Below are 21,801 nucleotides of genomic sequence, written 5' to 3'. Positions count from 1 at the left end.
GGGGATGGCAACTTTAAGTATACTCCAATCTTAAGTTCAGATTTCTTCAAGGCAGCAAGTAGTTCAGTAAGTAATGTAGCGACCAGTAGTTGTAGCACGGGTACTTTACTTATAATCTCTTTACTTTTATTTTTAGCCCCGTATATATATCTTATCTCACTGCTCATGTTTTTTCCTTTTGTGCAGATATGTCATCTGAAGACGTGTTCGAGCATTACACGGCTACCGCTGCATCTTCTGGTAAGAAGAAGGACAGCAAGAGGTCTCGAGGGGAGAGAAGTAAAACCACCTCAAAGAAGGCACAAACCGAGGACCCTCCAACCACTGTCCCTTCGAAGGAGAACATACCACCTCCATCACCACTCGAGCAGCCGACCTCAACTCCTCCGGTCGACCAGCATTCCACTCCTTCAACACCCGTCGACCAGCACCCTACTCCTCAGGTCCCTACCAGCCAAACACAGCGCACTCAGCCCGAAGGCTCCCTGTCCAACATCGTGTTCAGCTCAGCCAAGGAGAGGATATACAAGCTCTCCAAACATAAACGCAGTCAAGAGGCCATTACCAAAACCATTTCCATTGAGCCTGACCAAATACTCAACCGAGGGCTGAATGAGATAGTTAGCATAAGTTACCTCCTGATGCTGAATAATTTATTTTTGGTTTTCTGCCATTGCCTTACCCTTTTTCATTTGATTGTAGGGATTACTGACCATGACCGCTGGCTGGCACCGTGTAGGGGCGATGGTGTCCCGAGCCAAAAATTTCGACACCAGGCTTGCTGAGGCTAAGAAAGAGCTCGAAGGGAAAAACGATGAGTTGCTCGAGAAGAACAATGAGCTAACTAAATAGAACGGTGAGTTGCTTGAGAAGAGTACGGAGCTGTCTAAGCAGAAAGAGGAACTGCTCGAGCAAAAAGCCACTCTGGCCGAGGAGCTACTGGAGGTTCGGGACGGCCTGAAGAAATCCAATGAAGACAAAGAAAAATTCAGGGAAAGCGCCAAACTCAACTACCAACAATCCGTATAGCTCGAGCTTGATTTGATTGCGAGCAGGCAGGAGACGGAGGAGCTGGAAAAGCGCATGAAGGAGCTTGAGGAACTTGAAGCCAAGAACTTGGAGAAGTACAAGGAAGCCACTCATTTTTGCTTCTATGAGTTTTGGAAGCACAACCGGGAGGCTAACTTCAACTATTTGTCAGAATGCCTGAGGCGGACTCTAATGTCTCAGTGTGCCATTCGCCTGGAGGAAGAAGAGAGGGCTAAAGTTCCTGCTTCACCGGAGATCTCTCTGGCAACAGGGATAGATGGTGCAGACAATGAAGCTGGCGCAGCTGTCGACCAGGATGTTCCTCAAGACCCTCCAGCCTTTAGTCTTTTTCCTTTTTATCTTTTAATCCTTTATTTACACGACCTACTGTTCGTGATGTAAAGACATTAATTTTTTATTGTTGCGTGGGCAGCTATTTTACTTTTAATTAGACAATTACATCCGAGCAGTACTGCTCGTGGTGTAAAGTAATTCATTTTTGATATTATAATACATTTTCATTTTATTATAACATATGTTTGCATGACCGAACTTAGCATAGCACTTTGGTTTGATTTAACAAAATACAAAATTTTGAAAAATACTCTAAGTACCCTATCATGCTTTCACTTATTTTGCTCATGTGCTTACATACCTTTTGATGATATGCTTTGCTTACTTGTACCTTATATGCCCCCAAGTGATCGAGGAGCTTTAGTTCCTTGGTCACTTGCCTTGACCAAAACCTGTTTGAAAAATACTGCTCGGAGCAAAATAATTGAAATTGTAATACAGCAAAACAACACACGTAATGAGCAAATACTTGTAATAAATACAATAATTGGCAAGAAATGACTGGCTGCGCACAGTCCCTTATATTTCTCGTAATAAATGGATGAAACATGTCTGTACGAGTGATCAATAAGATCTTACACTTATAAGCGATCGGTCACATAAAATGACCAACCCTTTTTCAAAACTTGTAAAAAGTAAAATTAATACAAGCCAATTCTTTAAGAAGAATTGTTTATTGATAGTACTTGCGCATCTCCATTCCAATAGCGAGGAACGAGATCTCTGTTTAAGCGAGCAAGTTTATAGGTGCCTGGGTGAAGGACTTCCTCAATTTGGTACGAACCTTCCCAATTAGGTCTGAGTACTCCAGCAGCTTGGTCGCGAGTGTTTAGAAAAACTCTTCGTAGTACAAGATCTCCAACGTTGAACTTTCTTTCTCGTACTTTAGAGTTGAAATACCGGGCGACTTTTTGCTGGTACGCAGCTACTCGGAGTTGATCTTGCTCACGTTTCTCATCGATTGAGTCAAGGGATTCCATCAATAGTTGGCTGTTTAAGCCTTGTTCGTACGTTATTCTATGATGCGAAGGCGGATCTAACTTAATAGGCAACATAGCCTCATATCCATAAGCCAAAGAGAATGGAGTATGACCCATTGCTGTTCGGTGGGAAGTTCTGTACGACCAAAGTACTTCAGGCAATTGTTCTGGCCACGCCCCCTTAGTTTCTTCTAGTCTTTTCTTTAGTGTATCCTTCAGCGTTTTGTTGACTGCTTCAACTTGTCCATTTTCTTGGGGATGAGCGACTGAAGAAAAGCTCTGGATAATGCCATGCTGTTCGCAAAAATTTGTGAATAAATCACTATCTAACTGGGTGTTGTTATCCGAGACGATCTTCCTTAGCAATCCATAGCGATAAATGATGTTATTGATCACAAAATCCAGGACCTTCTTGGTTGTTATGGTTGCGAGTGGCTCGCCTTCGGCCCATTTAGTAAAATAGTCGACGGCAACCACGACATACTTGACACCGCCCTTCCCTGTGAGCAAAGATCCGATCAAATCTATGCCCCAAACTGCAAACGGCCACGGACTTTGCATCTGTTTAAGCTCATCAGGGGCTGCTCGCAGGATTTTGGAGAACCTCTGGCACTTGTCGCACCTCTGTTCCAACTCCATCGAATCTTCATTCATTGTGGGCCAAAAGTATCCTTGCCTCAGTATCTTTTTTGACAAGCTTTTCCCCCGAGCGTGATCTCCACAAAAGCCTTTGTGTACCTCTTTCATCAACTCTTTGGCCTCCTCTTTCGAAATACACCTGAGGAGTGGCATTGAATATCCCCTTCGGTACAAGATCCCATCGACCAAGATATACCTAGCAGCTTGTCGCTGAAGGGCCCTGGCTTTGTTTCTGTCCGTTGGTAATATGTCTTGCGTTAGATACTTTATATATGGTGTCATCCATGCATCCATCATCTGGATCACCATAGCGGTCTCCTCTGCTTGGATGCTTGGCATTGTTAGCCGCTCAACCGGCACTATATTCAGAGTATCAACATCCTTCACACTTGCTAATTTGGCCAAAGCATCAGCATTGGAATTCTGATCGCGAGGTACTTGCTGGAGACTGTATTTGTCGAACTGAGCCAATAGATCTTTTGTTTTGTTCAGATAGGCAACCATCTTTAAACCTCGCGCCTGGTATTCTCCCATGACTTGATTCACCACCAGCTGAGAATCACTATAGATGTCAAGAACTTTTATATTCATGTCCTTGGCTAACCGCAATCCAGCGAGTAGTGCTTCATACTCGGCCTCATTGTTAGAAGAAGTGAAGTCAAACCTGATTGCGCAGTGAAACCGATGCCCCTCCGACGTTATCAATATCACTCCTGCCCCAGCGTGGCACTCGTTAGAAGAACCATCTGTAAATAATTTCCATGTGGGAGCTTGGTTTTGACATTCAGGCTCATTAGGCTCTTCAATCTGCTCGCCATTCGTAAGTTCAGTGAATTTTGCAATGAAGTCAGCCAGGGCTTGTCCTTTTATCGCTGCTCACAGCCAGTAAGATATATCGAACTGCCCAAGTTCAACTACCCATTTTAACAATCTACCTGCAACCTCTGGTTTTTGCAAGACTTGTCGAAGAGGCTGGCCGGTCAAAGCCATAATTGGATGAGCTTGAAAGTAAGGCCGCAGCTTCCTGGAGGCCAAAACTAGGCAATAGGCTAGCTTCTCGATCGGCGGGTACAGCTGTTCTGCTCCAATTAGCCTTTTGCTTACATAGTAAATAGCCTTATGCACGCCTTCTTCCTCCCTTACTAAGACGACACTAGCAGCGTATTCCGTGATCGCCAGGTAGATGAACAAAGTTTCTTTATCGACTGGCTTTGACAGGATGGGTGGTTGCACCATTTAAGTTTTTAGTGCTTGAAAAGCCTGTTCGCACTCCTCTGTCCATTCAAAATTTTGTTGCCTCTAAGTAGATTAAAGAATGGGATGCACTTATCTGTTGACTTTGAAATGAATCTACTAAGAGCAGCAATTCTTCTAGTTAAGCTTTGAACATCCTTAATCTTTGCTGGCGATTTGATGTCGATCAGGGCTTTAATTTTCTCGGGATTGTCTTCAATTCCTCTCGAGTTAACTATAAATCCCAAGAACTTCCCTGATCCGACTCCGAAATAGCATTTAAGGGGATTTAACTTCATCTGATATTTGTTCAAGACGTTGAAGCACTCCTGCAAATCCCTTACATGCCCTTATGCTTTCTTCGACTTGACCAGCATGTCGTCCATGTAGACCTCCATATTTTTGCCGATCAGCTCCTTAAACATGTGGTTGACGAGTTTCTGATAAGTCGCACTAGCATTTTTCAAACCAAAGAGCATCACTTTGTAACAGTAGAGCCATGTATCAGTCTGAAAGCTAGTGTTATCCTCATCAGGGGGATGCATACTAATCTGATTATACCCGGAGTACACATCCATGAACGAGAGGATCTCATGTCCTGCAGTGGCATCGACCAGCTAGTCGATTCTTGGGAGTGGGAAACAATCTTTGGGGCAAGCTTTATTTAAGTCTGTAAAATCCACGCACGTACGCCACTTGTCATTTGGCTTGGGCACTAGTATGGGATTAGAGACCCACGATGGATAAAACACCACCCTGATGAACCCATTCTCCTTCAACTTCTCGACTTCCTCTTTTAAGGCCATTGATCTATCTTTGTCGAGCAGCCTTCCTTTTTGTTGCACCGGTGGAAAATGCTTTTCGATGTTTAGGACATGGCTGATGACTGCAGGATCTATCCCGACCATGTCTTTGTGCGACCAGGAAAAGACTTCCTAGTTCCTCCTTAAAAATTCCACCAATGCTTGTTTTGTTGTTGTCTCTAAGTTTTTACCGACTTTCACAACCCTGGTCGGATTTTCTTCATCGAGTTAGACCTCTTCAAGGTCCTCGATGGGTCCCACTTCTTCTTCAAAATCCCCAAAGCGAGGATCTAAGTCCCTATCCTCACTTTGGGCAACGCCCTATTTTGTGACATTATCACCTGAGTGGGCCTGAGCATCAGTCGCCATTTGCAACTCCTTTCTGGGAGCATCCCTCGATACACCCTTCTTCGCCTTAGTGATCAAGGCCTTGTAGCACTCCCTCGCTTCCCGCTGATTTCCCAATATGCAACCCGTCCCTGCGTCTGTTGAGAATTTCATGGCGAGGTGCCATATCGAGGTGACAGCTCGTAGGTTGACCAAAATTGGTTTCCCAATTACAGCATTGTATGCTGAAGGATAATCAACTACTATAAAAGTAGTGAGTAATGTCCTATTAGTAGGTGCAGTACTTGTTGTAACAGGAAGCCTAATCGACCCTGTTGGGGCGAGCCCTTCACCGGAAAACCCATAAATGGTTTGGCTGCATGGCTCCAGGTCTTTGACGGACAACTTCATTCGTTCTAGTGAAGACTTGTATAGGATGTTAACCGAACTGCCTATGTCGACCAACACCATTTTCACCATCATATTGGCAATTTGTACGTCCACGACCAGCGGGTCGGAGTGTGGGAATCGTACGTGCTGGGCATCGCCATCAGATAAGGTTATTAATTCCTCCTCTGTACGAGCCTTTTTTGGTGCTCGATCTTCCACACTCATCATCTCGATGTCCTGGTCATGGCGTAGGGTTCGAGCATATCGTTCCCTTGCCTTCCCATTGTCTCCTGCAAGATGTGGGCCTCCGCAGATGGTGAGTAAAGTGCCTGCCACAGGAGCTGGCTGTAAAGGTGGTGAGTGTTGGCGTGCAGGCGCCTGCTCATTGCCACCTTGAGCCTTTCGCTGAGAACCTCCTGCGGCTCGTACATATCTTCTTAAATGTCCCTGCCTTATCAGGAACTCAATCTCATCCTTCAACTGGTTACACTCATTGGTGTCGTGCCCGTAGTCATTGTGAAAATGACATAACTTCGTTGTATCTCTCTTGGAGATATCTTTCCTTATAGGTGCGGGTCATTTGTAAGGCACACTTGAGCTGGTCGCCTGGTAGACTTCAGCCCGGCTTTTGACAAGGGTCGTGTAGTTGGTGAATCTCAGCTCATATCGATTGCCTTTGGGGCGCTTATTCTCGGAAGTTGAGGGTTCATTGTTCGCCCGCTTTCCACCATTTCTACCATTGCCATTCCTCTTGCCTTTGCCGTTTCCATTGGGTTTTTCCGACCCGTTGGTGGCTTTGGCGGGTTCTTTGGGCCCCTTGTCTTTATTTGGCGATTTCCCTTCGTTGGAAATCGCATCTTCGAGCTTGATATATCAATCAACCCGATCCAAGAACTCTTGGGTACTTCTAACCCCTTGCTTTCTGAGGCTACTCCAGAGGGGTGAATGGTGCCTAACTCTAGCAGTTAGAGCCATCATCTTACCTTCATCGCTCACTGTCTTGGCTCCAGCCGCAGCTCGCATGAAGCGTTGGACATACTCTTTCAAGGGCTCCCCCTCTTTCTGTCGTATCTCGACCAGCTGGTTGGCCTCTGTGGGATGTACACGACCAACTGGTTGGCCTCTGTGGGATGTACACGACCCGCGTAGAACTGTCCATAGAATTCCTTCACGAACATTTCCCAAGATACTATACTAGTAGGAGGGAACTTGAAGACCACTCCTAAGCGGTATCAGATAGTGTCGCAGGGAAGATTCGGCAGCAGACATCTTCCGACACTTTTTGTATGTCCATTTGTATCTCGAACTTATTAACGTGAGATACTGGGTCTCCGTACCCGTCGAAATTTGGCAATGTAGGCATCTTAAACTTACTGGGGGTTTCGGCCGCAGCAATCCTATGTACGAAGGGGGTGCCCCTCCTCCTATCATACTCGATATGGGACGTTCGTCCCCCGACTAGTTGTTGTACCGCCTAGTTCAAGGCATCAATCTGAGCCTGAACTGCCTCTGGGACTGCTGGTGCCGGGGGAGCGTACTCATCGTGCCTCTCACGGCGATCGTTAAGTATGTCCCTAAGGTCATCGTCTCTTCTTCTCTGCTCGCTAGCACCTAGCCGGCTAAAGACGTTCGGCTGCCTGGGGTGCCCCCCATCATTGTGGCTAGCTGGCCTATTTTCTCTAGGTGGGGGGCTTCTACCTCCACCTCTTTCTTCATTTCTCCAGCCAGCGTTCCCTCTACTGGAATCAGCTTCATTATAGCCATGGCCATCTCTGAATTGTGGCTGACTATGGCGCAGCCGGCTGTTCACGCTATTTCCTCCTCGGGGTGGCATCTTTCGAGCGTCAGGGGGAGGCCTGCGCTGTTCGTTGGGTCCCCGTGCATTGTTAGGTCGTGTGGGGCCCCTGACCGCAGAGCCTGACTCTGTGTTCCTTCTATTAGCAGAAGGACGCTGTCCTCTGCTCGGTAGGTTCGACTCGTCATCCCTTGGGCGTCTAGGGCTGTAGGGCAGTTGCCCGACCCTATTCTGCCTCTGGCGCTAGGGATTTCCTCGACCAGCTTGGGATGGAGGCTGCTGCTCAGGATCCCTAGGTGGGACATCAACCTAGGCCATAGGCGGCTGCTCTGGCCTTTGAGGGCTTGTTGGCTGGAGCGAAGGGCTTGGATTGGGACCTCTTTGAGGTGGTGCGCTCGGTGGAAAATCTGGCTGGGAGGGTGGTACAGCTTGACCCCTAGCCAGTTGAATGGCTGCTTCAAGGGCGACCATGGCATCCCTCTGCCGACGATCCATCTCAGCCTGCCGCTCACTTAGCTCCTGACGCTGGCATTCTATTTCTCTTTGTTGCAGTGCCATCGTCTCCGCAGCATTCTCCTTATTGGCCCTCAGATTAGCCAACTCATCTTGCAACACTCCTAGTGTTGCCCTCAGCGTTTCAGAGTCTATTTCCTCCTCATCAAACTCCAAATGTGGTTCATTTTCGACCACATTTGGGGGAGGAGGTTGGGATGGTGCAGTGCCAGCAGCTTGTCTAGTCTTCTTTGATGTTTTCGCCATTAGATTATTTCACAGTTCTTTCCCAAACTCTCAATGAAAGCACCAGAATGTTGACCCTCGATTTGACCAATGACACGGAGTCAAATATACGACAAAGTATAAAACAAGAATGAGAAAAATAATCTAATGGAAAGGAAGAAAACACCAAGGAATTAGTGTGGTTCGACCCCAAAGAATGGTAATGACCTACGTCCACTTAGTGATATTGTTATAATTGAATCTCAAAGTCGTGATCAAAGAACTAGGGTTCTTGAGTTTCACAAACCTTGAATGTATTACAATTAGACGATGTACAATTCACTATAGCTCTCTTTTTCTCTCAATATTTAGCAAAAAGACTCGGGAATCAAAGGTTCAAAAGTCCCTTCCTTTAGCTATTTCATGCATATTTATAGGCTCAAGGAGGGTTACACATGCTAACGTGTCCTATCTTTCCTTAATAATCGCGTATCAAGATAATAATGAAGAAATATTCAACGCAGTTATTATAAGATTACAACTTAAAAATGAAATACCTTAGGTTATACGACCAGCCTGGTCGTATCAAAAATTAACCCTGACGATGCGGTGTACTTCTGGTCGATAGTCGAGAAGTACTTTCGCCACGTGTCAACTGCGTGTAAGAAATTCTTGCCACGTCATCAGTAACCGTGTTTTGGGTAAACAAAATATATAATATAATATAATTTACTATCAACTAGCAACAAACATAAATTTAATATCTACTTATAATATTAATATTATATTAAATATATAATATATAATGTCTTGTTGTCACTTCCAAATTCAAAAACTAGAACAAAGATAAACTTAAACAAAAATTAACTAATTAATTAATTGAAATAGGATATTTTTAAGATACTTTATGATAATTTAAATAATTAAATCATATTTATTTAAAAATCATAAATACATATTATTTTTTTATCTTATAAATATGTGTGATAGTTTATTTTTTATCAAGTGATTGAAACTCTTTTTCTTCATTATATTCACCAAAGGACATCACGAGACACATTAGAAACTAAAAATAATGAATGCATGTATACTATTGTCTAGACTATGACTTTTTATATTCTTATTTTATTTATATTAGTAATTTCTTTTTAAATATCATTGTAACTTATATATATGTCTTGTAGCCATGTAAATATATGTATATATTTATGTCAATGTTGTGTTTAGATACCATATATGTAGAGATTATTGATATAAATATTTATATATACTATAATTCATTCTATTATATATATATATTTTAAAAATAGTGAACCAGTTTTTATTAAAATTACAATGTTTTCAACTTTAAAACTAAGCAAACGTGCATTGCACGTTACTTCTACCTAGTATATATATATATATGGGGGCACTCTTAATGGTTACTGTCCATGTCCATGGATGGTTACTTTAACATTAACCATTAGATTAAAATCAATGGTCCATATTTATAGTTGTTAATTAATATTTCTAAAAATAAAATTTGATTTTTTTTTTAATTTTTGGAAATACTACCTGATTAGATGGCAGTCACACTTTTATCAAATTAAATAATTAAAAAAAAATCATATTTAAGCATTATATATAACAATAAAGATAAAGGAAAAAAAAAGAAGTAATAAGAGTACTTTATATTGTCTTGTATTTTAGTCAAACTATACAAATATAATACAGCAATTATAAATGTCTGTTTTAACTTTTATTACATTTTAAAAAAAAAAAAATTAAGCGAAGACTATAAAAAAAGATTGATTTCTGGAGCCCAGTCAACTTGTGTAACGTAGTATTAAAAATGGTTTTTTTTTTCATAAATACCCATTTTTATGATTTTTTTTTACATTTTTATGGACCTTCATTTTTGTTTACGTTTTTATTAACTCAAGTTTTTAAAAATACGATTTTAATGTTTCAAAATTACAAAAATATGATTTACACTAAACATCAACCCACAAAACATAATGTTAAACAAACAATAAGAAAGCAACACGACAACAACACAGTGCAATTCATTGCAGCTACAAAAAAACCAAAAAACAACATCAAAGAACTCATTCTTACATTTTAAAAAAACAACACACTGAAATATCAAAAAAACAACTTAAATGCAACACTACAACAACCTCACAACAATATAGTGTTGAAAAGACAATTAGACATTAATTCATTGCATTAACTCAAAATAAATTAAAAAGCAACCTCAAAACAATTTTTCCCTGCATTTTTAAATGTGTAAAAAATAAACTGAAAATATATCTCAAAACAACTAAACATATATCCAAAATAAACTAAAAAAACAATTGGAAAACAACTAAACATTAACCCACTACATACTACCACGTTAAAAAACAACAATTGGACAACAACTAGAAGTCAACCCATAGCATACTAACATGTTTTTTTTCTTAAATCAAAATATATATGAAAACAACTAAACAATAATTAGACATCAACACAACAAAAGAACAACTATATATAAAATTAAACAGTTAAACAAACTAAAACAACAACATGAAAACATCTATACATAAATCTAAACAACACAAAAACAACTAAAGTGACCTAGAAAAAATTATCAAAAATGAAAGAGAAATTTCATGTTATATGCATAATAACTTAGTGAAACTTTTTAATATGCCAACATAAGTTACTATCCCAAATATATGACAATTTCAATTTTTTCGACAAAAATACCCATAACATTCAAACACCCATTTTCTTTCTCAATCCAAATGTTCTATCTCTAACATCTCTTATTCTCTCACTCTCTCACTCTCTCTAACATTCTAATCTTGTAGATCTCGAAAAAAAATACCAAAATTAAAAAAAAATCATCTGAAACCGACATTTGAGTGAAAAAATATGAACTTCCAAAGTTTTCGTCAAATTTCAGTGCAGAGCATAGAAATTGCATCGAAAAATCATCATTTTGGGCAAAAATCAAGTTTTCATGATTGCATCGAAATATCATCGATGCACCATCGGTTTTGCATCAAAATACCATCGTTCTGGAATCGAAACACCATCGAGTTTGCATCGAAAAGTCATTGTTTTGGCCATATAACAAGTTTTTATGATTGCATCACAAGAGCATCGAAACACCATCGATTTTTCATCGAAATTGCATCAAAACACCATAAAATCATCTAAATTGCATCAAAACGATGCATTTTCGATGCAATTTCGATGCTCTTGCGATGCAATCATGAAACTTATTTTTGGCAAAAACAATACTTTTTCGATGCAAAAATCGATGGAATGGATGGTGTTTCGATGTTCTTGTGATGCAAACATGAAGAAAAAAAAATCGCCAAAACGATAGTGTTTCGATGCAAAATCGATGGTGCATCAATGGTGTTTCGATGCAAAATCGTTGGTGCATCGATGCTGTTACGATGCAATCATGAAAACTTGATTTTTGGCCAAAACGATACTTTTTCGATGCAAAATCGATAGTGTTTTGATGCTCTTTCGACGCAACAAAACGATATTTTTTCGATGCAAAATCGATGGTACATCGATGTTGTTACGATGCAATCATGAAAACTTGATTTTTGGCCAAAACGATGCTTTTTCGATGCAAAATCAATGGTGTTTCGATGTTCTTTCAATGCAACAAGACGATATTTTTTCGATGCAAAATCAATAGTGTTTCCATGCAAAATCGATGGTACATCGATGATGTTTTGATGCAAAATCGATGATATTTCAATGTTGTTGCGATGCAATCATGAAAAATTGATTTTTGGCCAAAGCGATGCTTTTTCGATGCAATTTCGATGCAAAATCGATGCTCTGTACTGAAATTTGATGAAAACCTTGGAAGTTCATATTTTTTCACTTAAATGTCTGTTTTAGATGATTTTTTTTTTAATTTTGGTATTTTTTTCGAGATCTACAAGATTAGAATGAGAGAGAGAGAGAGTGAGAAAGTGAGAGAATGAGATATGTTAGAGAGAGAGAGAGTTTGGATTGAGAAATAAAATGAGTGTTTGAATGTCAGGAGTATTTTTGTCTAAAAAATTGAAATTGTCATATATTTGGGATAATAACTTATGTTGTTATATTAAAAAATTTCACTAAGTTATCATGCATATAACATAAAATTTCTCATTTGAAATCAACTAGACATCAACTAAAATTATAGGAAAACTAAATATATATATACATAAAAAAAAATTAACTTGCACAACAACAATAAAAAATAAAAAATATATATTTATCAAAAATATACTTGAAAGTACAAAATCAATTGAAAAGTGCACACATAATTTAATTAAACATAGAAAAAAACTAAAAATCAACATATCCATGTGTTTTATTCCCTTTATAACAAAGCTACCCTTTTTTCTTTTCCTTCCATTAAAATTATTTCAAATTAATAAATAGTTTATTTACTTTAAAATTATTTCTTTTCTTGGGACTCTAGCAAAATTTACAGCTTGTTTTTTGTGATATTATTAAGCCACTATCACACTATCAGCCCATATATATTGTAATATATATTTATATTTATTTGGAAGAAATAATCTTGATTTGAGAAGAAGACAAAATATGTAAATGATTCATAAATATTTTTTTTAAATACAAAGATCAGGGTATAGATTCTCTTTAACCTTCAATCAATATATATATATATATTAACATTTCTTCAATCAATATATATAAATATATATATTAACATTTCTTTATAATCAATTGTCTATAATCCTAGCTAACTTGATTCCAAAACAAAAACTTATAGCTAAAAATAAATATGGACACACTCTGAGCAAGCTTCATAGCTCCTTCGTTTTAAGAATAAAATATTAATATATATACATATAGATGTATATATATAAAAAAAAGTTAGACATTTCAACTCAATATTCAATTATAAATTATCTCAAATACTTGTAAAGCACGAAAATTTTGTGATCTAACAGAATTAATGATATATAAAATGTGAAAAAGTTTTATAAATGATAAACTCACCCTGTATAAAAGTAATTATATCCGTCTCACCATATAAAAATAATAATTTAGTAAAATTTGATAATTTTTATAAATTTCTCTATTAAAAATTTGGAAAGATACTTGTAAAATCTAGCGATATCTATACAAATAATAATAACAATAATATATATAAGAAGAAATAACTTAATTAACTATTTCTTTTGGAAAATTTATTATTATTATTCTAATTTAATATTGAGTTTTGTATATTTTAATTTAATAAATATTATAAAATATCACTAAAATCGTAGAGATGTACCAAATAATAACACAAGTAATAACACAAGTAGGTAATTGAATGATCCGCAATCTACACCATTATATTGATTTTTAAACAAAAGCAAATACATCAATTTAAAAACGCATACTCGCTGAGATTGTATTCCAAAAGAGTATACGACAACACATATATTTATACAAATCTTATTAGTAAATATATAAATGACAGGACTATCGTACCATTTATTATGAATAATTTTGTCATTTCTCATCAAACGTCCCTAGTTCAATTTCCATATATAAAAATATGGTATTCTAGAAATAGCTGTTATTATAAGTTCTTTCATAATACAGGAATCATTTTTTTTAAATATATTAAATATAATATTAAAATTAGTTGATTATAATCACCGTGGAAAAGGTTAATTTAATTATTAAAAATATATTGATCCTTAATGTCTTTTTTATATTTAGTTTTTTTAAGTATGTATGATTTTAATTTCTATTTATTTAACTACGTACATATATATTATCGTATTCGTTAATATTGATAGTCTTATAAGCTATCGTATTTTCGTTAAGTAAAATCTTTACAATCTAATTTATTTGTAATAAAATGTGTTATAAAAGAATTTAACACTGAATATTTATATTTTTAACTCATTTATGGGAACTATATATAGATATCCTCTACTCATATATGTAATAATGATAGTTTGTGAATTTGGAATAGAGAAAATAGTGATAATTTGTTGTAGTTTAGAATATTTGATGAGTATTAATAGTGGCTAGAGTAATGATGAGTTATGCTATTATAGTTGATGTTGCCGAGAGAACAAGTGAATAAATTTGGGTTTGGAGGAGTAAGATTTATGTTTTAGAGAGTATAAGATAGTAGAAAGTAGTATAGTTTTTGTTGACGCCGTTTTTCGTCAACTTAAACAGTAGAGCAATTAAACAAATGGAAAATTGAGCGAATGAATTTAAATAGGAATATAATAATGTTTTTTACGTGGTTCAGCAGTTAATTATGCCTAGTCCACGAGTCTATGTTATTAAGACTTGGAGTTTTCTGGAAATTCTTCAAAAATGAATTACCCAAAGCTTTCTCCCAAGAAATCAGAAATCAGAATTCGATCCCTTACAAGTGGTGATTCCTTCTCTATTTATTGGGAATGTTACAGAGTTCATTCTCACATATTTCGGGAAGATATTCTGTATATCAATTGAAATAATGATATTAAATGCGATATCTCCTATATACATGGAAATCGGGAACGATTAACAGATAAAATGATATCCCTTAAAATAGGGGATTAAATAACAATAATCACGTTCAAACGTAATGGGTTATTTTAGATGAATTATCCAATCTTCGAGATCGACCATTAGCATGGAATCTTGTCGAGACCAAGAGTCATTCACGAGCTTGCCACCCCAACTTCATGCTATGCTTAGGGCATGTGGTTGCCGACAAAGCTGCTACATCCGAGCTTGTACTTCCCGAGTTTGAACTATCTCGTTTGAAGGCAATTGGTGAAAAATATGTTTCACTATTACAAAAATTACACGATAAGTCGGTTAAAAACCGACTTCTAAATGTTTATAAGTCGGTTGGGAACTGACTTCCCATGTAGTGACTTATGATGTAAAAGCATGGTAGGTCGGTTGGCGCCAAACCGACCTCTGGTGTAAGACATGGTAGGTCGGTTGCACACCGACCTCTGGTGTAAGACATGGTAGGTCGGTGTGGCACACCGACCTTTGGTGTAAAATATAATAAGTCGGTTCACAACCGACTTATGGTGTAGACATCTATTGTTAGTTTTAGTAGAACCGACTTAATGTGTTTTTTTTATTAAAAAGTGTATTATGCCCCAAAAAAATCCTGCTTTTTATACAAACAAACTGAACAAAACAGATATCACAGTAACATAAAATACTAAACTTTGAACAAAGTATCCAAAATAACGAGTCTTGAGTTAATTACAAAATGACTTATATAAGCATTGTAAACTATAATTAGACAACAAAATTTTGTATATCTTCAAGAAAGACTAGGTTAATAGACAATCACACACAAATCATCTATCAATGTTCAATTACATATAACAAATTAGTAAAGTAAATAAAATGATATATTCTCTTATTTATGGCTCCAAGTCTAACGGATGTAATCTCCCAGCCAACTTGGTAGTTTCTTCTCACGCCTGCACCTTTCTTTGAGTCCATTAAAGTGTTTCTCAACCTGCTGGACTTGAATTGAACCATTTTGATCTTATTATATACATATAATTAAGAAAAGAATTGAAATATATAAAACCATTTTATCAAAGCAAAAATGATTTAATAGTGTGCAACGAAGCTTGTGCAAGACTGTTTCAAGAAATATCCTAGCAAGCCTAACCTTGTATAAACTTTAACACTATAATGAAAACAATTACATCAAAAAAAATTTGACCACGTCAAGAAAAGCCAAACCATCACAGATGAGATTATGCAAGAAACTGTAATGCCCCGAATTCTCCGATGTATTTAACGGCGTGAACAGTAGGCCGGGAGGGCCGTACTTTCTTAATTATGTTATTAATTGATTAAATGCATGTATATGTTGATTATATTATGATATGATGTGAAATGCATGCATATGTGTCCATATTTCTTTATACAGGGGTGTGATGGTAATTTGACCCGTTGAGGGTAAATTGATTATTTGTTTACATGTTGGTGATATAATTTGAGACCACATTATGATGTGGGTTTGTTCGAGCCATTTGGCATGAGACGGTCAAGGAATGTTAAATATCGGTTTGGTCATAACGGGCTTAAGCTCGGGGCTCGGGGTGAGTCTCGGGGTGCTTTTAATGTTTAGAGTGTTACCGGGTATTAAAGGGTAACGGGAGGTGAAATATTGGTGTTTGAGAATATTGAGATTAGCGGGAATTGGGAAGCGTTAATTATCATTAACGGTGTAGGTGGAAAATGTCAAAATTGCCCTTGAGTTGACTTTAGAGACTTTTAAAGACCTAGGGGTATTATGGTCATTTGTGATTTGGATATATATGATGTATGGATGGCTGTGAAATAGAACCCAAAACAGAGTGTGCTTCATCTTCTCCTTCCCGTACCTTCCCTTCCCTTCACTTTCTTCGCTTCTCCTTTGGAGATTTTGGGCTCAAGGGGTGGAACTAAGCTAGGAAATCAAGGGGTTTAAGCTATAGACTTGGTTCAGCCATTGGAGAGGGTTCAATACCAAGTTTGAGGTAAGCTTTGATCATTACTTTTCTAGTTTTGACCCTTTTTAATGATAAGTTTCAGCTTGAGTTTTTATGGAGGATTGTTGGAATTGATGGAGGTTTTAGGGGGTTGTCTTGGGTTATGATGAGGGAGAGTTTTGAGTGTTGTTTAGGGGTTTAAATGGGTGTTTGAAAGAGGATTGGGTGGTGTTAAAGTTGGGTTTGAAGGGTTGGTTCCAAGAGAAATCGTAGAGGAAGAAAAACAAGGTTTTTGGCTGAACTGGGTGTTGCGCCGCGGCATGGCAGGGGTGAGCCGCGGCCCTTGGGGGCTGCTAGGTTTAGGCGCCTCTGTCTGAGGGGCGGGCCGCGGCATGGCCAAGGAGGGCCGCGGCCCTTAAGGCATTTTTGGGCAAAGTGAGCTTTTAAGCATGGGGATTCAAGTCTAAGGCCTCGGGATTGAACCTACTACCCGGTTGAGTAGTGTTTGAGGTCCCGGAGGTTAGGTTTTGGTTTGGGAACCTTTTATTATTCATTTTATTGATGGAATCCCATAATTTGGTTATAACCAGGTAACCGCTAAAGGACCAAAAAATCGATCGTTCTCAGGGTCACTCTTTTATTTGTTCTTGCTCGAACCGGAGGTAAAAAAACTGCACCCAAAGTGTGACATGCATGGATATTTGTGAGGCATGTTAATTGTATAAATATGGACATAGATTGAATACAGAATCGACAAAAGTGTTAGTATCAGCTGTGAGGCTGTGACTTATTTGTCAGGCTCGGCAGTGTTACTGGACACAGGTCAGGAAGCGCTGACTTACTTGTCAGAACGGCCTTAGCGTGAATCACGCAAGCCAACAGAGATTAGATCTAATCGACCATTAGCATTAAATGACTCAAGGAGCATTAATGCCTGACCGACCCTGAGGGTCGATGAACAAACAGAGCCTGGAGGCTAGTGGCTTACCTATCAGCCACTCTCCCGCTACAAAACAGAGCTTGAAGGCTAGTGGCTTACTTAACAGCCACTCTCTCGCTAAAATCATGTGATGTTCATTTTCTTGTTGAAAGCTTTATGTTTAGTATGATTATAATGATAATCATTTGATAATGTTATTGAAAAGTGTTATGTTTTCTTACTGGGCCTTGGCTCATGGGTGCTATATGGTGCAGGTAAAGAGAAAGAAAAGCTCACCTAGCCTTGAGTGGAGTGCTGATGTGGTGGTGTGTACATATGCGGCCGCTTGACCGCCACGGTCATGGTGTTCTCAGAGGAACTAGGGGGTTTACCATATTTTTGCCGCTTAGGTCGGCGGGATTGTAAATTTGAAACTGTAATGACCATTTTGTACTGAGAACCACTTGTAAATGTTTTGTTTAGCTCTGCAGAGCTGTTTGTAATAAAATCTTCATTTCCTTTTTATTGGTTTTGTACCTTAACCTGTTAATCACACTTAGAGCACGTTTTTGACCAAAGGACTCAGGCAATGAGTCAAATTTCCGGTCCACCGTTCACCATAACTGTTCTGGGGTAGCCAGGGCGTTACAGAAACCATGTACTCAAATTGCATTATATACAACACATACACAGGATTCTTAATGAAAAGACACTCAAAATCTCAAAATCACAAACACATAGGTCTCTGTAACAACATTCAAACTAAGAAATCTGTAATTAATGTGTAAATATGCCACAGCCCATGCAAGTGTGTAGCTATATAACCTGCAACATATATGGCTTTCCTTTGTTATCATTTGAAATATAGAAGTAACTGAACAAAACTACAATACAATAAGATGAAAAAGTGGCAAGCAGCTCAAATAGATTAAACAGTTCAACTTAAACTAGTGAAGAGATTTCGTCATGTGGCTATTATAAGTCTAAGTGTGAACTACAAACTTACATTAAAGAAGGCTTACAATCTCCTCTCTTTAATTTCTTTGTTTTTTTTCCTCATACCCCTTAGAACGTTGCTTGTTTTATGTTGTGAAAGTTGTCCCCTTCCAGCTCTTCTGAGAGACCTCCCTGCATCAGAGAGACATTGGCATTAATTGAAAGTTTGCTAACTAACAGTCTATAAAATCCACATCAAACAAGGACGCCCAATCAACACCCACAGTTGAATAATTATAAAATTTTTAAGCAATCAAATACCAACTGATTACATGTATCTGTTTTGCTGGACATAAAATACAAGACTAATCTATAGAATGACATCTTATTAAACTTGTATCAATATAACCCAAACACACACAAAATTACTATAACTTTACAAAACAAAAACAAAATTAAAGACAGATAAACGACAAAAAAAAACGACTGGGTTTCAATGTGCTGAATACATAAACATACCCAGAGCACAATCTAACAGAGAAGAATCAAGTATGATGCTCACCCAAGTACCCCAATTAAGCTGCTCTCCTTCCTCTTCGATCTAACACATGCACCCAGTAAAGATACTCAATAATTAACACATTCTCTTTTTCCTAAACTATGGTTGATAACATAATTGTCAAAATAAAAAAACAATCAAAACAAGAACATGCAGAATATAACAAACAAGTAAAATACATTATCAAATAATTCACATAATAATTATATTTAATCTTCAACCACACACTTAACAACTTAGGAAAGTTATTATGAGTCTAGTATTTTGTTACACATTTCAGTAAACACTTGGAAGACATTCAATCTAATTGTAACATGGAACAAAATAACACCTAAAAGGACCAAAACAAAACATATATGAATAGCTAAAAACACATAACAGCAGCTTGAAGCAATAAATAATATGGACAAACAAGGAGACAATCATCCCAATGTATAATGAAGCTTCAGATGCATATTGAGAAGACACCAAAATGATTTTTCATGGGCTAAATTACATAGAAAACTAACTAAGGAATAACATGCAAACTTGTTAAGTGATGCAATTGGAAACAATATTTATACACTATCAAAATAATATATGACATGTACAGATTGAAAGAGAAAAAGAAAAAGCACAAAATCCAAAATACATTTAAAACATATGCACACTCATTCAATAATAAAATGTTCAGATAAGAAAAGGCAAACCCCAATAATTACAGTTCATCATGTTAGAGTGTGGCCAAAATAATATAAAAATGATCAGCTATACATTAACATATATATGTTATAATTAATCAAATATTAGGCAAATTAATGAAAATAAATTTGTTGAAAATATATTTATACCAAAAGGACTTCTCTTGCGGCAAGTGCTAAAATATCGGCACAAGAGACAGTGTTCCTGCAAACTTTCTCTCATTATATATATATACACACATATAACAATACTTCAACAAGTGCATCTATGAGCGGTACCACACAACCAGAGGCAGAAAAAAAAAACTTTCAGATTTCATTAAAAAAAATAAACTTAATATATATAAATATATTATGTTACCTGTGAGAAAAAGAGAAGACCACAGAGATAGAGATTGAGCTTAGAATCGGTCACTGAAAAAAAAACAGCAAAATCAAAACACGATATAATATATAGTAATAGTAGAGAGAAAAAAATGAAAACAGCAACAAAAAAACACAATAAGAACAGAGAAAGTACGGAAAAATCAAAAGAAAAAAAACTATAATAAACTTACCTAAGGACTGATCTGAGAGAGAAATCTTTGAGTGAGAAAGAAACTATGTAAGAGAGAAATGCCAATGGCCATATCCTCATTAACAATATGCTGGGAGAAAGGATCAAATATGAAACCTATTTGATATTTTTAGAATCATCGTTTGGATCATCCGAATCAGAATCACTTGCACTGTAGCCTATGACCAATAACGTACGCAGAATAGAATAAGCAAGAGCATAGCAATGATTCAACCAAAGAAAGAGATGCTGAGATAGAGAATACCTGGACGTTTATCACCTACTTTCCAAACAGAAGATCGACTTTTTGAAGCTCTACCAATCCAAGCACGTCCCTGCAAATGCATAGATTGTAGAATGAACATCTTTGGTAATTGGTATTTACAGAATCACAACCCAGGAATTGAAGAGGATAATCCCAATGAAAAAGGTAATGAGCACATTGATAACCAATTATGAATAAGATTTCTAGTTCAAGTGGGCATATAAATAAGATGAAGAACCCAACATAAACGAACAGACATGAACTCAACAATACCAAAATTCAATAATTATATTTAATAAAGCAAAACAAAACAAAAATATAACAAAATTAAAAAAGTGTTTCTGCACAAGGATGCACAACATAATATATACCCTTTTATCCAAATTTAGCCTGTGTCTAATGCAACTCTATTTGAGCCCCAAATCTTGATAATGCAAAACGTTGAAATTCAATTTCAGATAAAGACCATCAAACTATGGAACCAAAATCGAAACAAAAAATAATAATAAGAATAAACCTTTTGAGGGTCTTTAGCAACACCGTAACCGTTGAAATACATTTGGAGAAAGAAGAAAACAGAAAGAAAAAAAAAAAAAAGACAGGGTCTCTTACTTACCTGGAGGAGAGAGTCAGATCTAAGGGAGAGGTTGAGTGGAAGCTTGCATTGAGGAAGTTAGAGAGAGAGAGAGAGGAGGCGACGGGGAAAAAACCTGAGAGGTACAGAGAGAGAGGCGCGGCGTTGGAGGAGAAAATTGACAGAGCTAGTGGCGGTGAGGGTTTTATTTTAGGGGTTTGTATTTAAAAAATGGCAAAAAAATTTTTGATTCCAGGCGGACATAGTTGGCACGTATATATATTTATAATTACATGGTAGGTCTCTTCCACACAACCGACCTACCATGTCACATAAGAAGTCATTTCCCTTACAACTGACTTACCATGTTATTTAAAAAGATTATTAAAATGATACGCTAAATTGTTTTATAAGTTTTTTATTTTAAATTACAAATACTATTAAATAAAAATATTTTTTTATTTATAAAAATTAAATTAAAATTTATAATTATTAATAATTTATTTATTTATTTATATTTCAAAAATGATAAAATATATAATATTAATACGTATATTTTTTATTACTGATTTTTTACCCA

General features: G+C 37.1%; 1 long non-coding RNA gene across 11 annotated transcripts; it reads right to left on the bottom strand.

Moving 5' to 3' along the window:
• Window positions 1–15,552: 15,552 nt before the first annotated feature.
• LOC133822292 (uncharacterized) lies at window positions 15,553–21,460 on the bottom strand. Of its 11 annotated transcripts, none has more exons than XR_009887832.1 (7): window positions 21,264–21,460; window positions 20,648–20,717; window positions 20,384–20,561; window positions 20,188–20,240; window positions 19,107–19,188; window positions 18,658–18,779; window positions 15,553–15,773 (listed from the first exon to the last, which is right to left on the bottom strand). It is a non-coding gene; the product is annotated as an uncharacterized LOC133822292 (long non-coding RNA). The 11 variants fall into 11 exon arrangements; XR_009887831.1 differs by having other exon boundaries at window positions 15,553–15,768; XR_009887835.1 differs by having other exon boundaries at window positions 15,553–15,765.
• Window positions 21,461–21,801: the final 341 nt, after the last annotated feature.

This window comes from Humulus lupulus, chromosome 3 (assembly GCF_963169125.1).
Source record: "Humulus lupulus chromosome 3, drHumLupu1.1, whole genome shotgun sequence".
Classification (NCBI taxonomy): Eukaryota; Viridiplantae; Streptophyta; class Magnoliopsida; order Rosales; family Cannabaceae; genus Humulus; species Humulus lupulus.
Note: the sequence above shows the minus strand (reverse complement) of the source record. Positions and strands in the feature narration are given on the sequence as shown.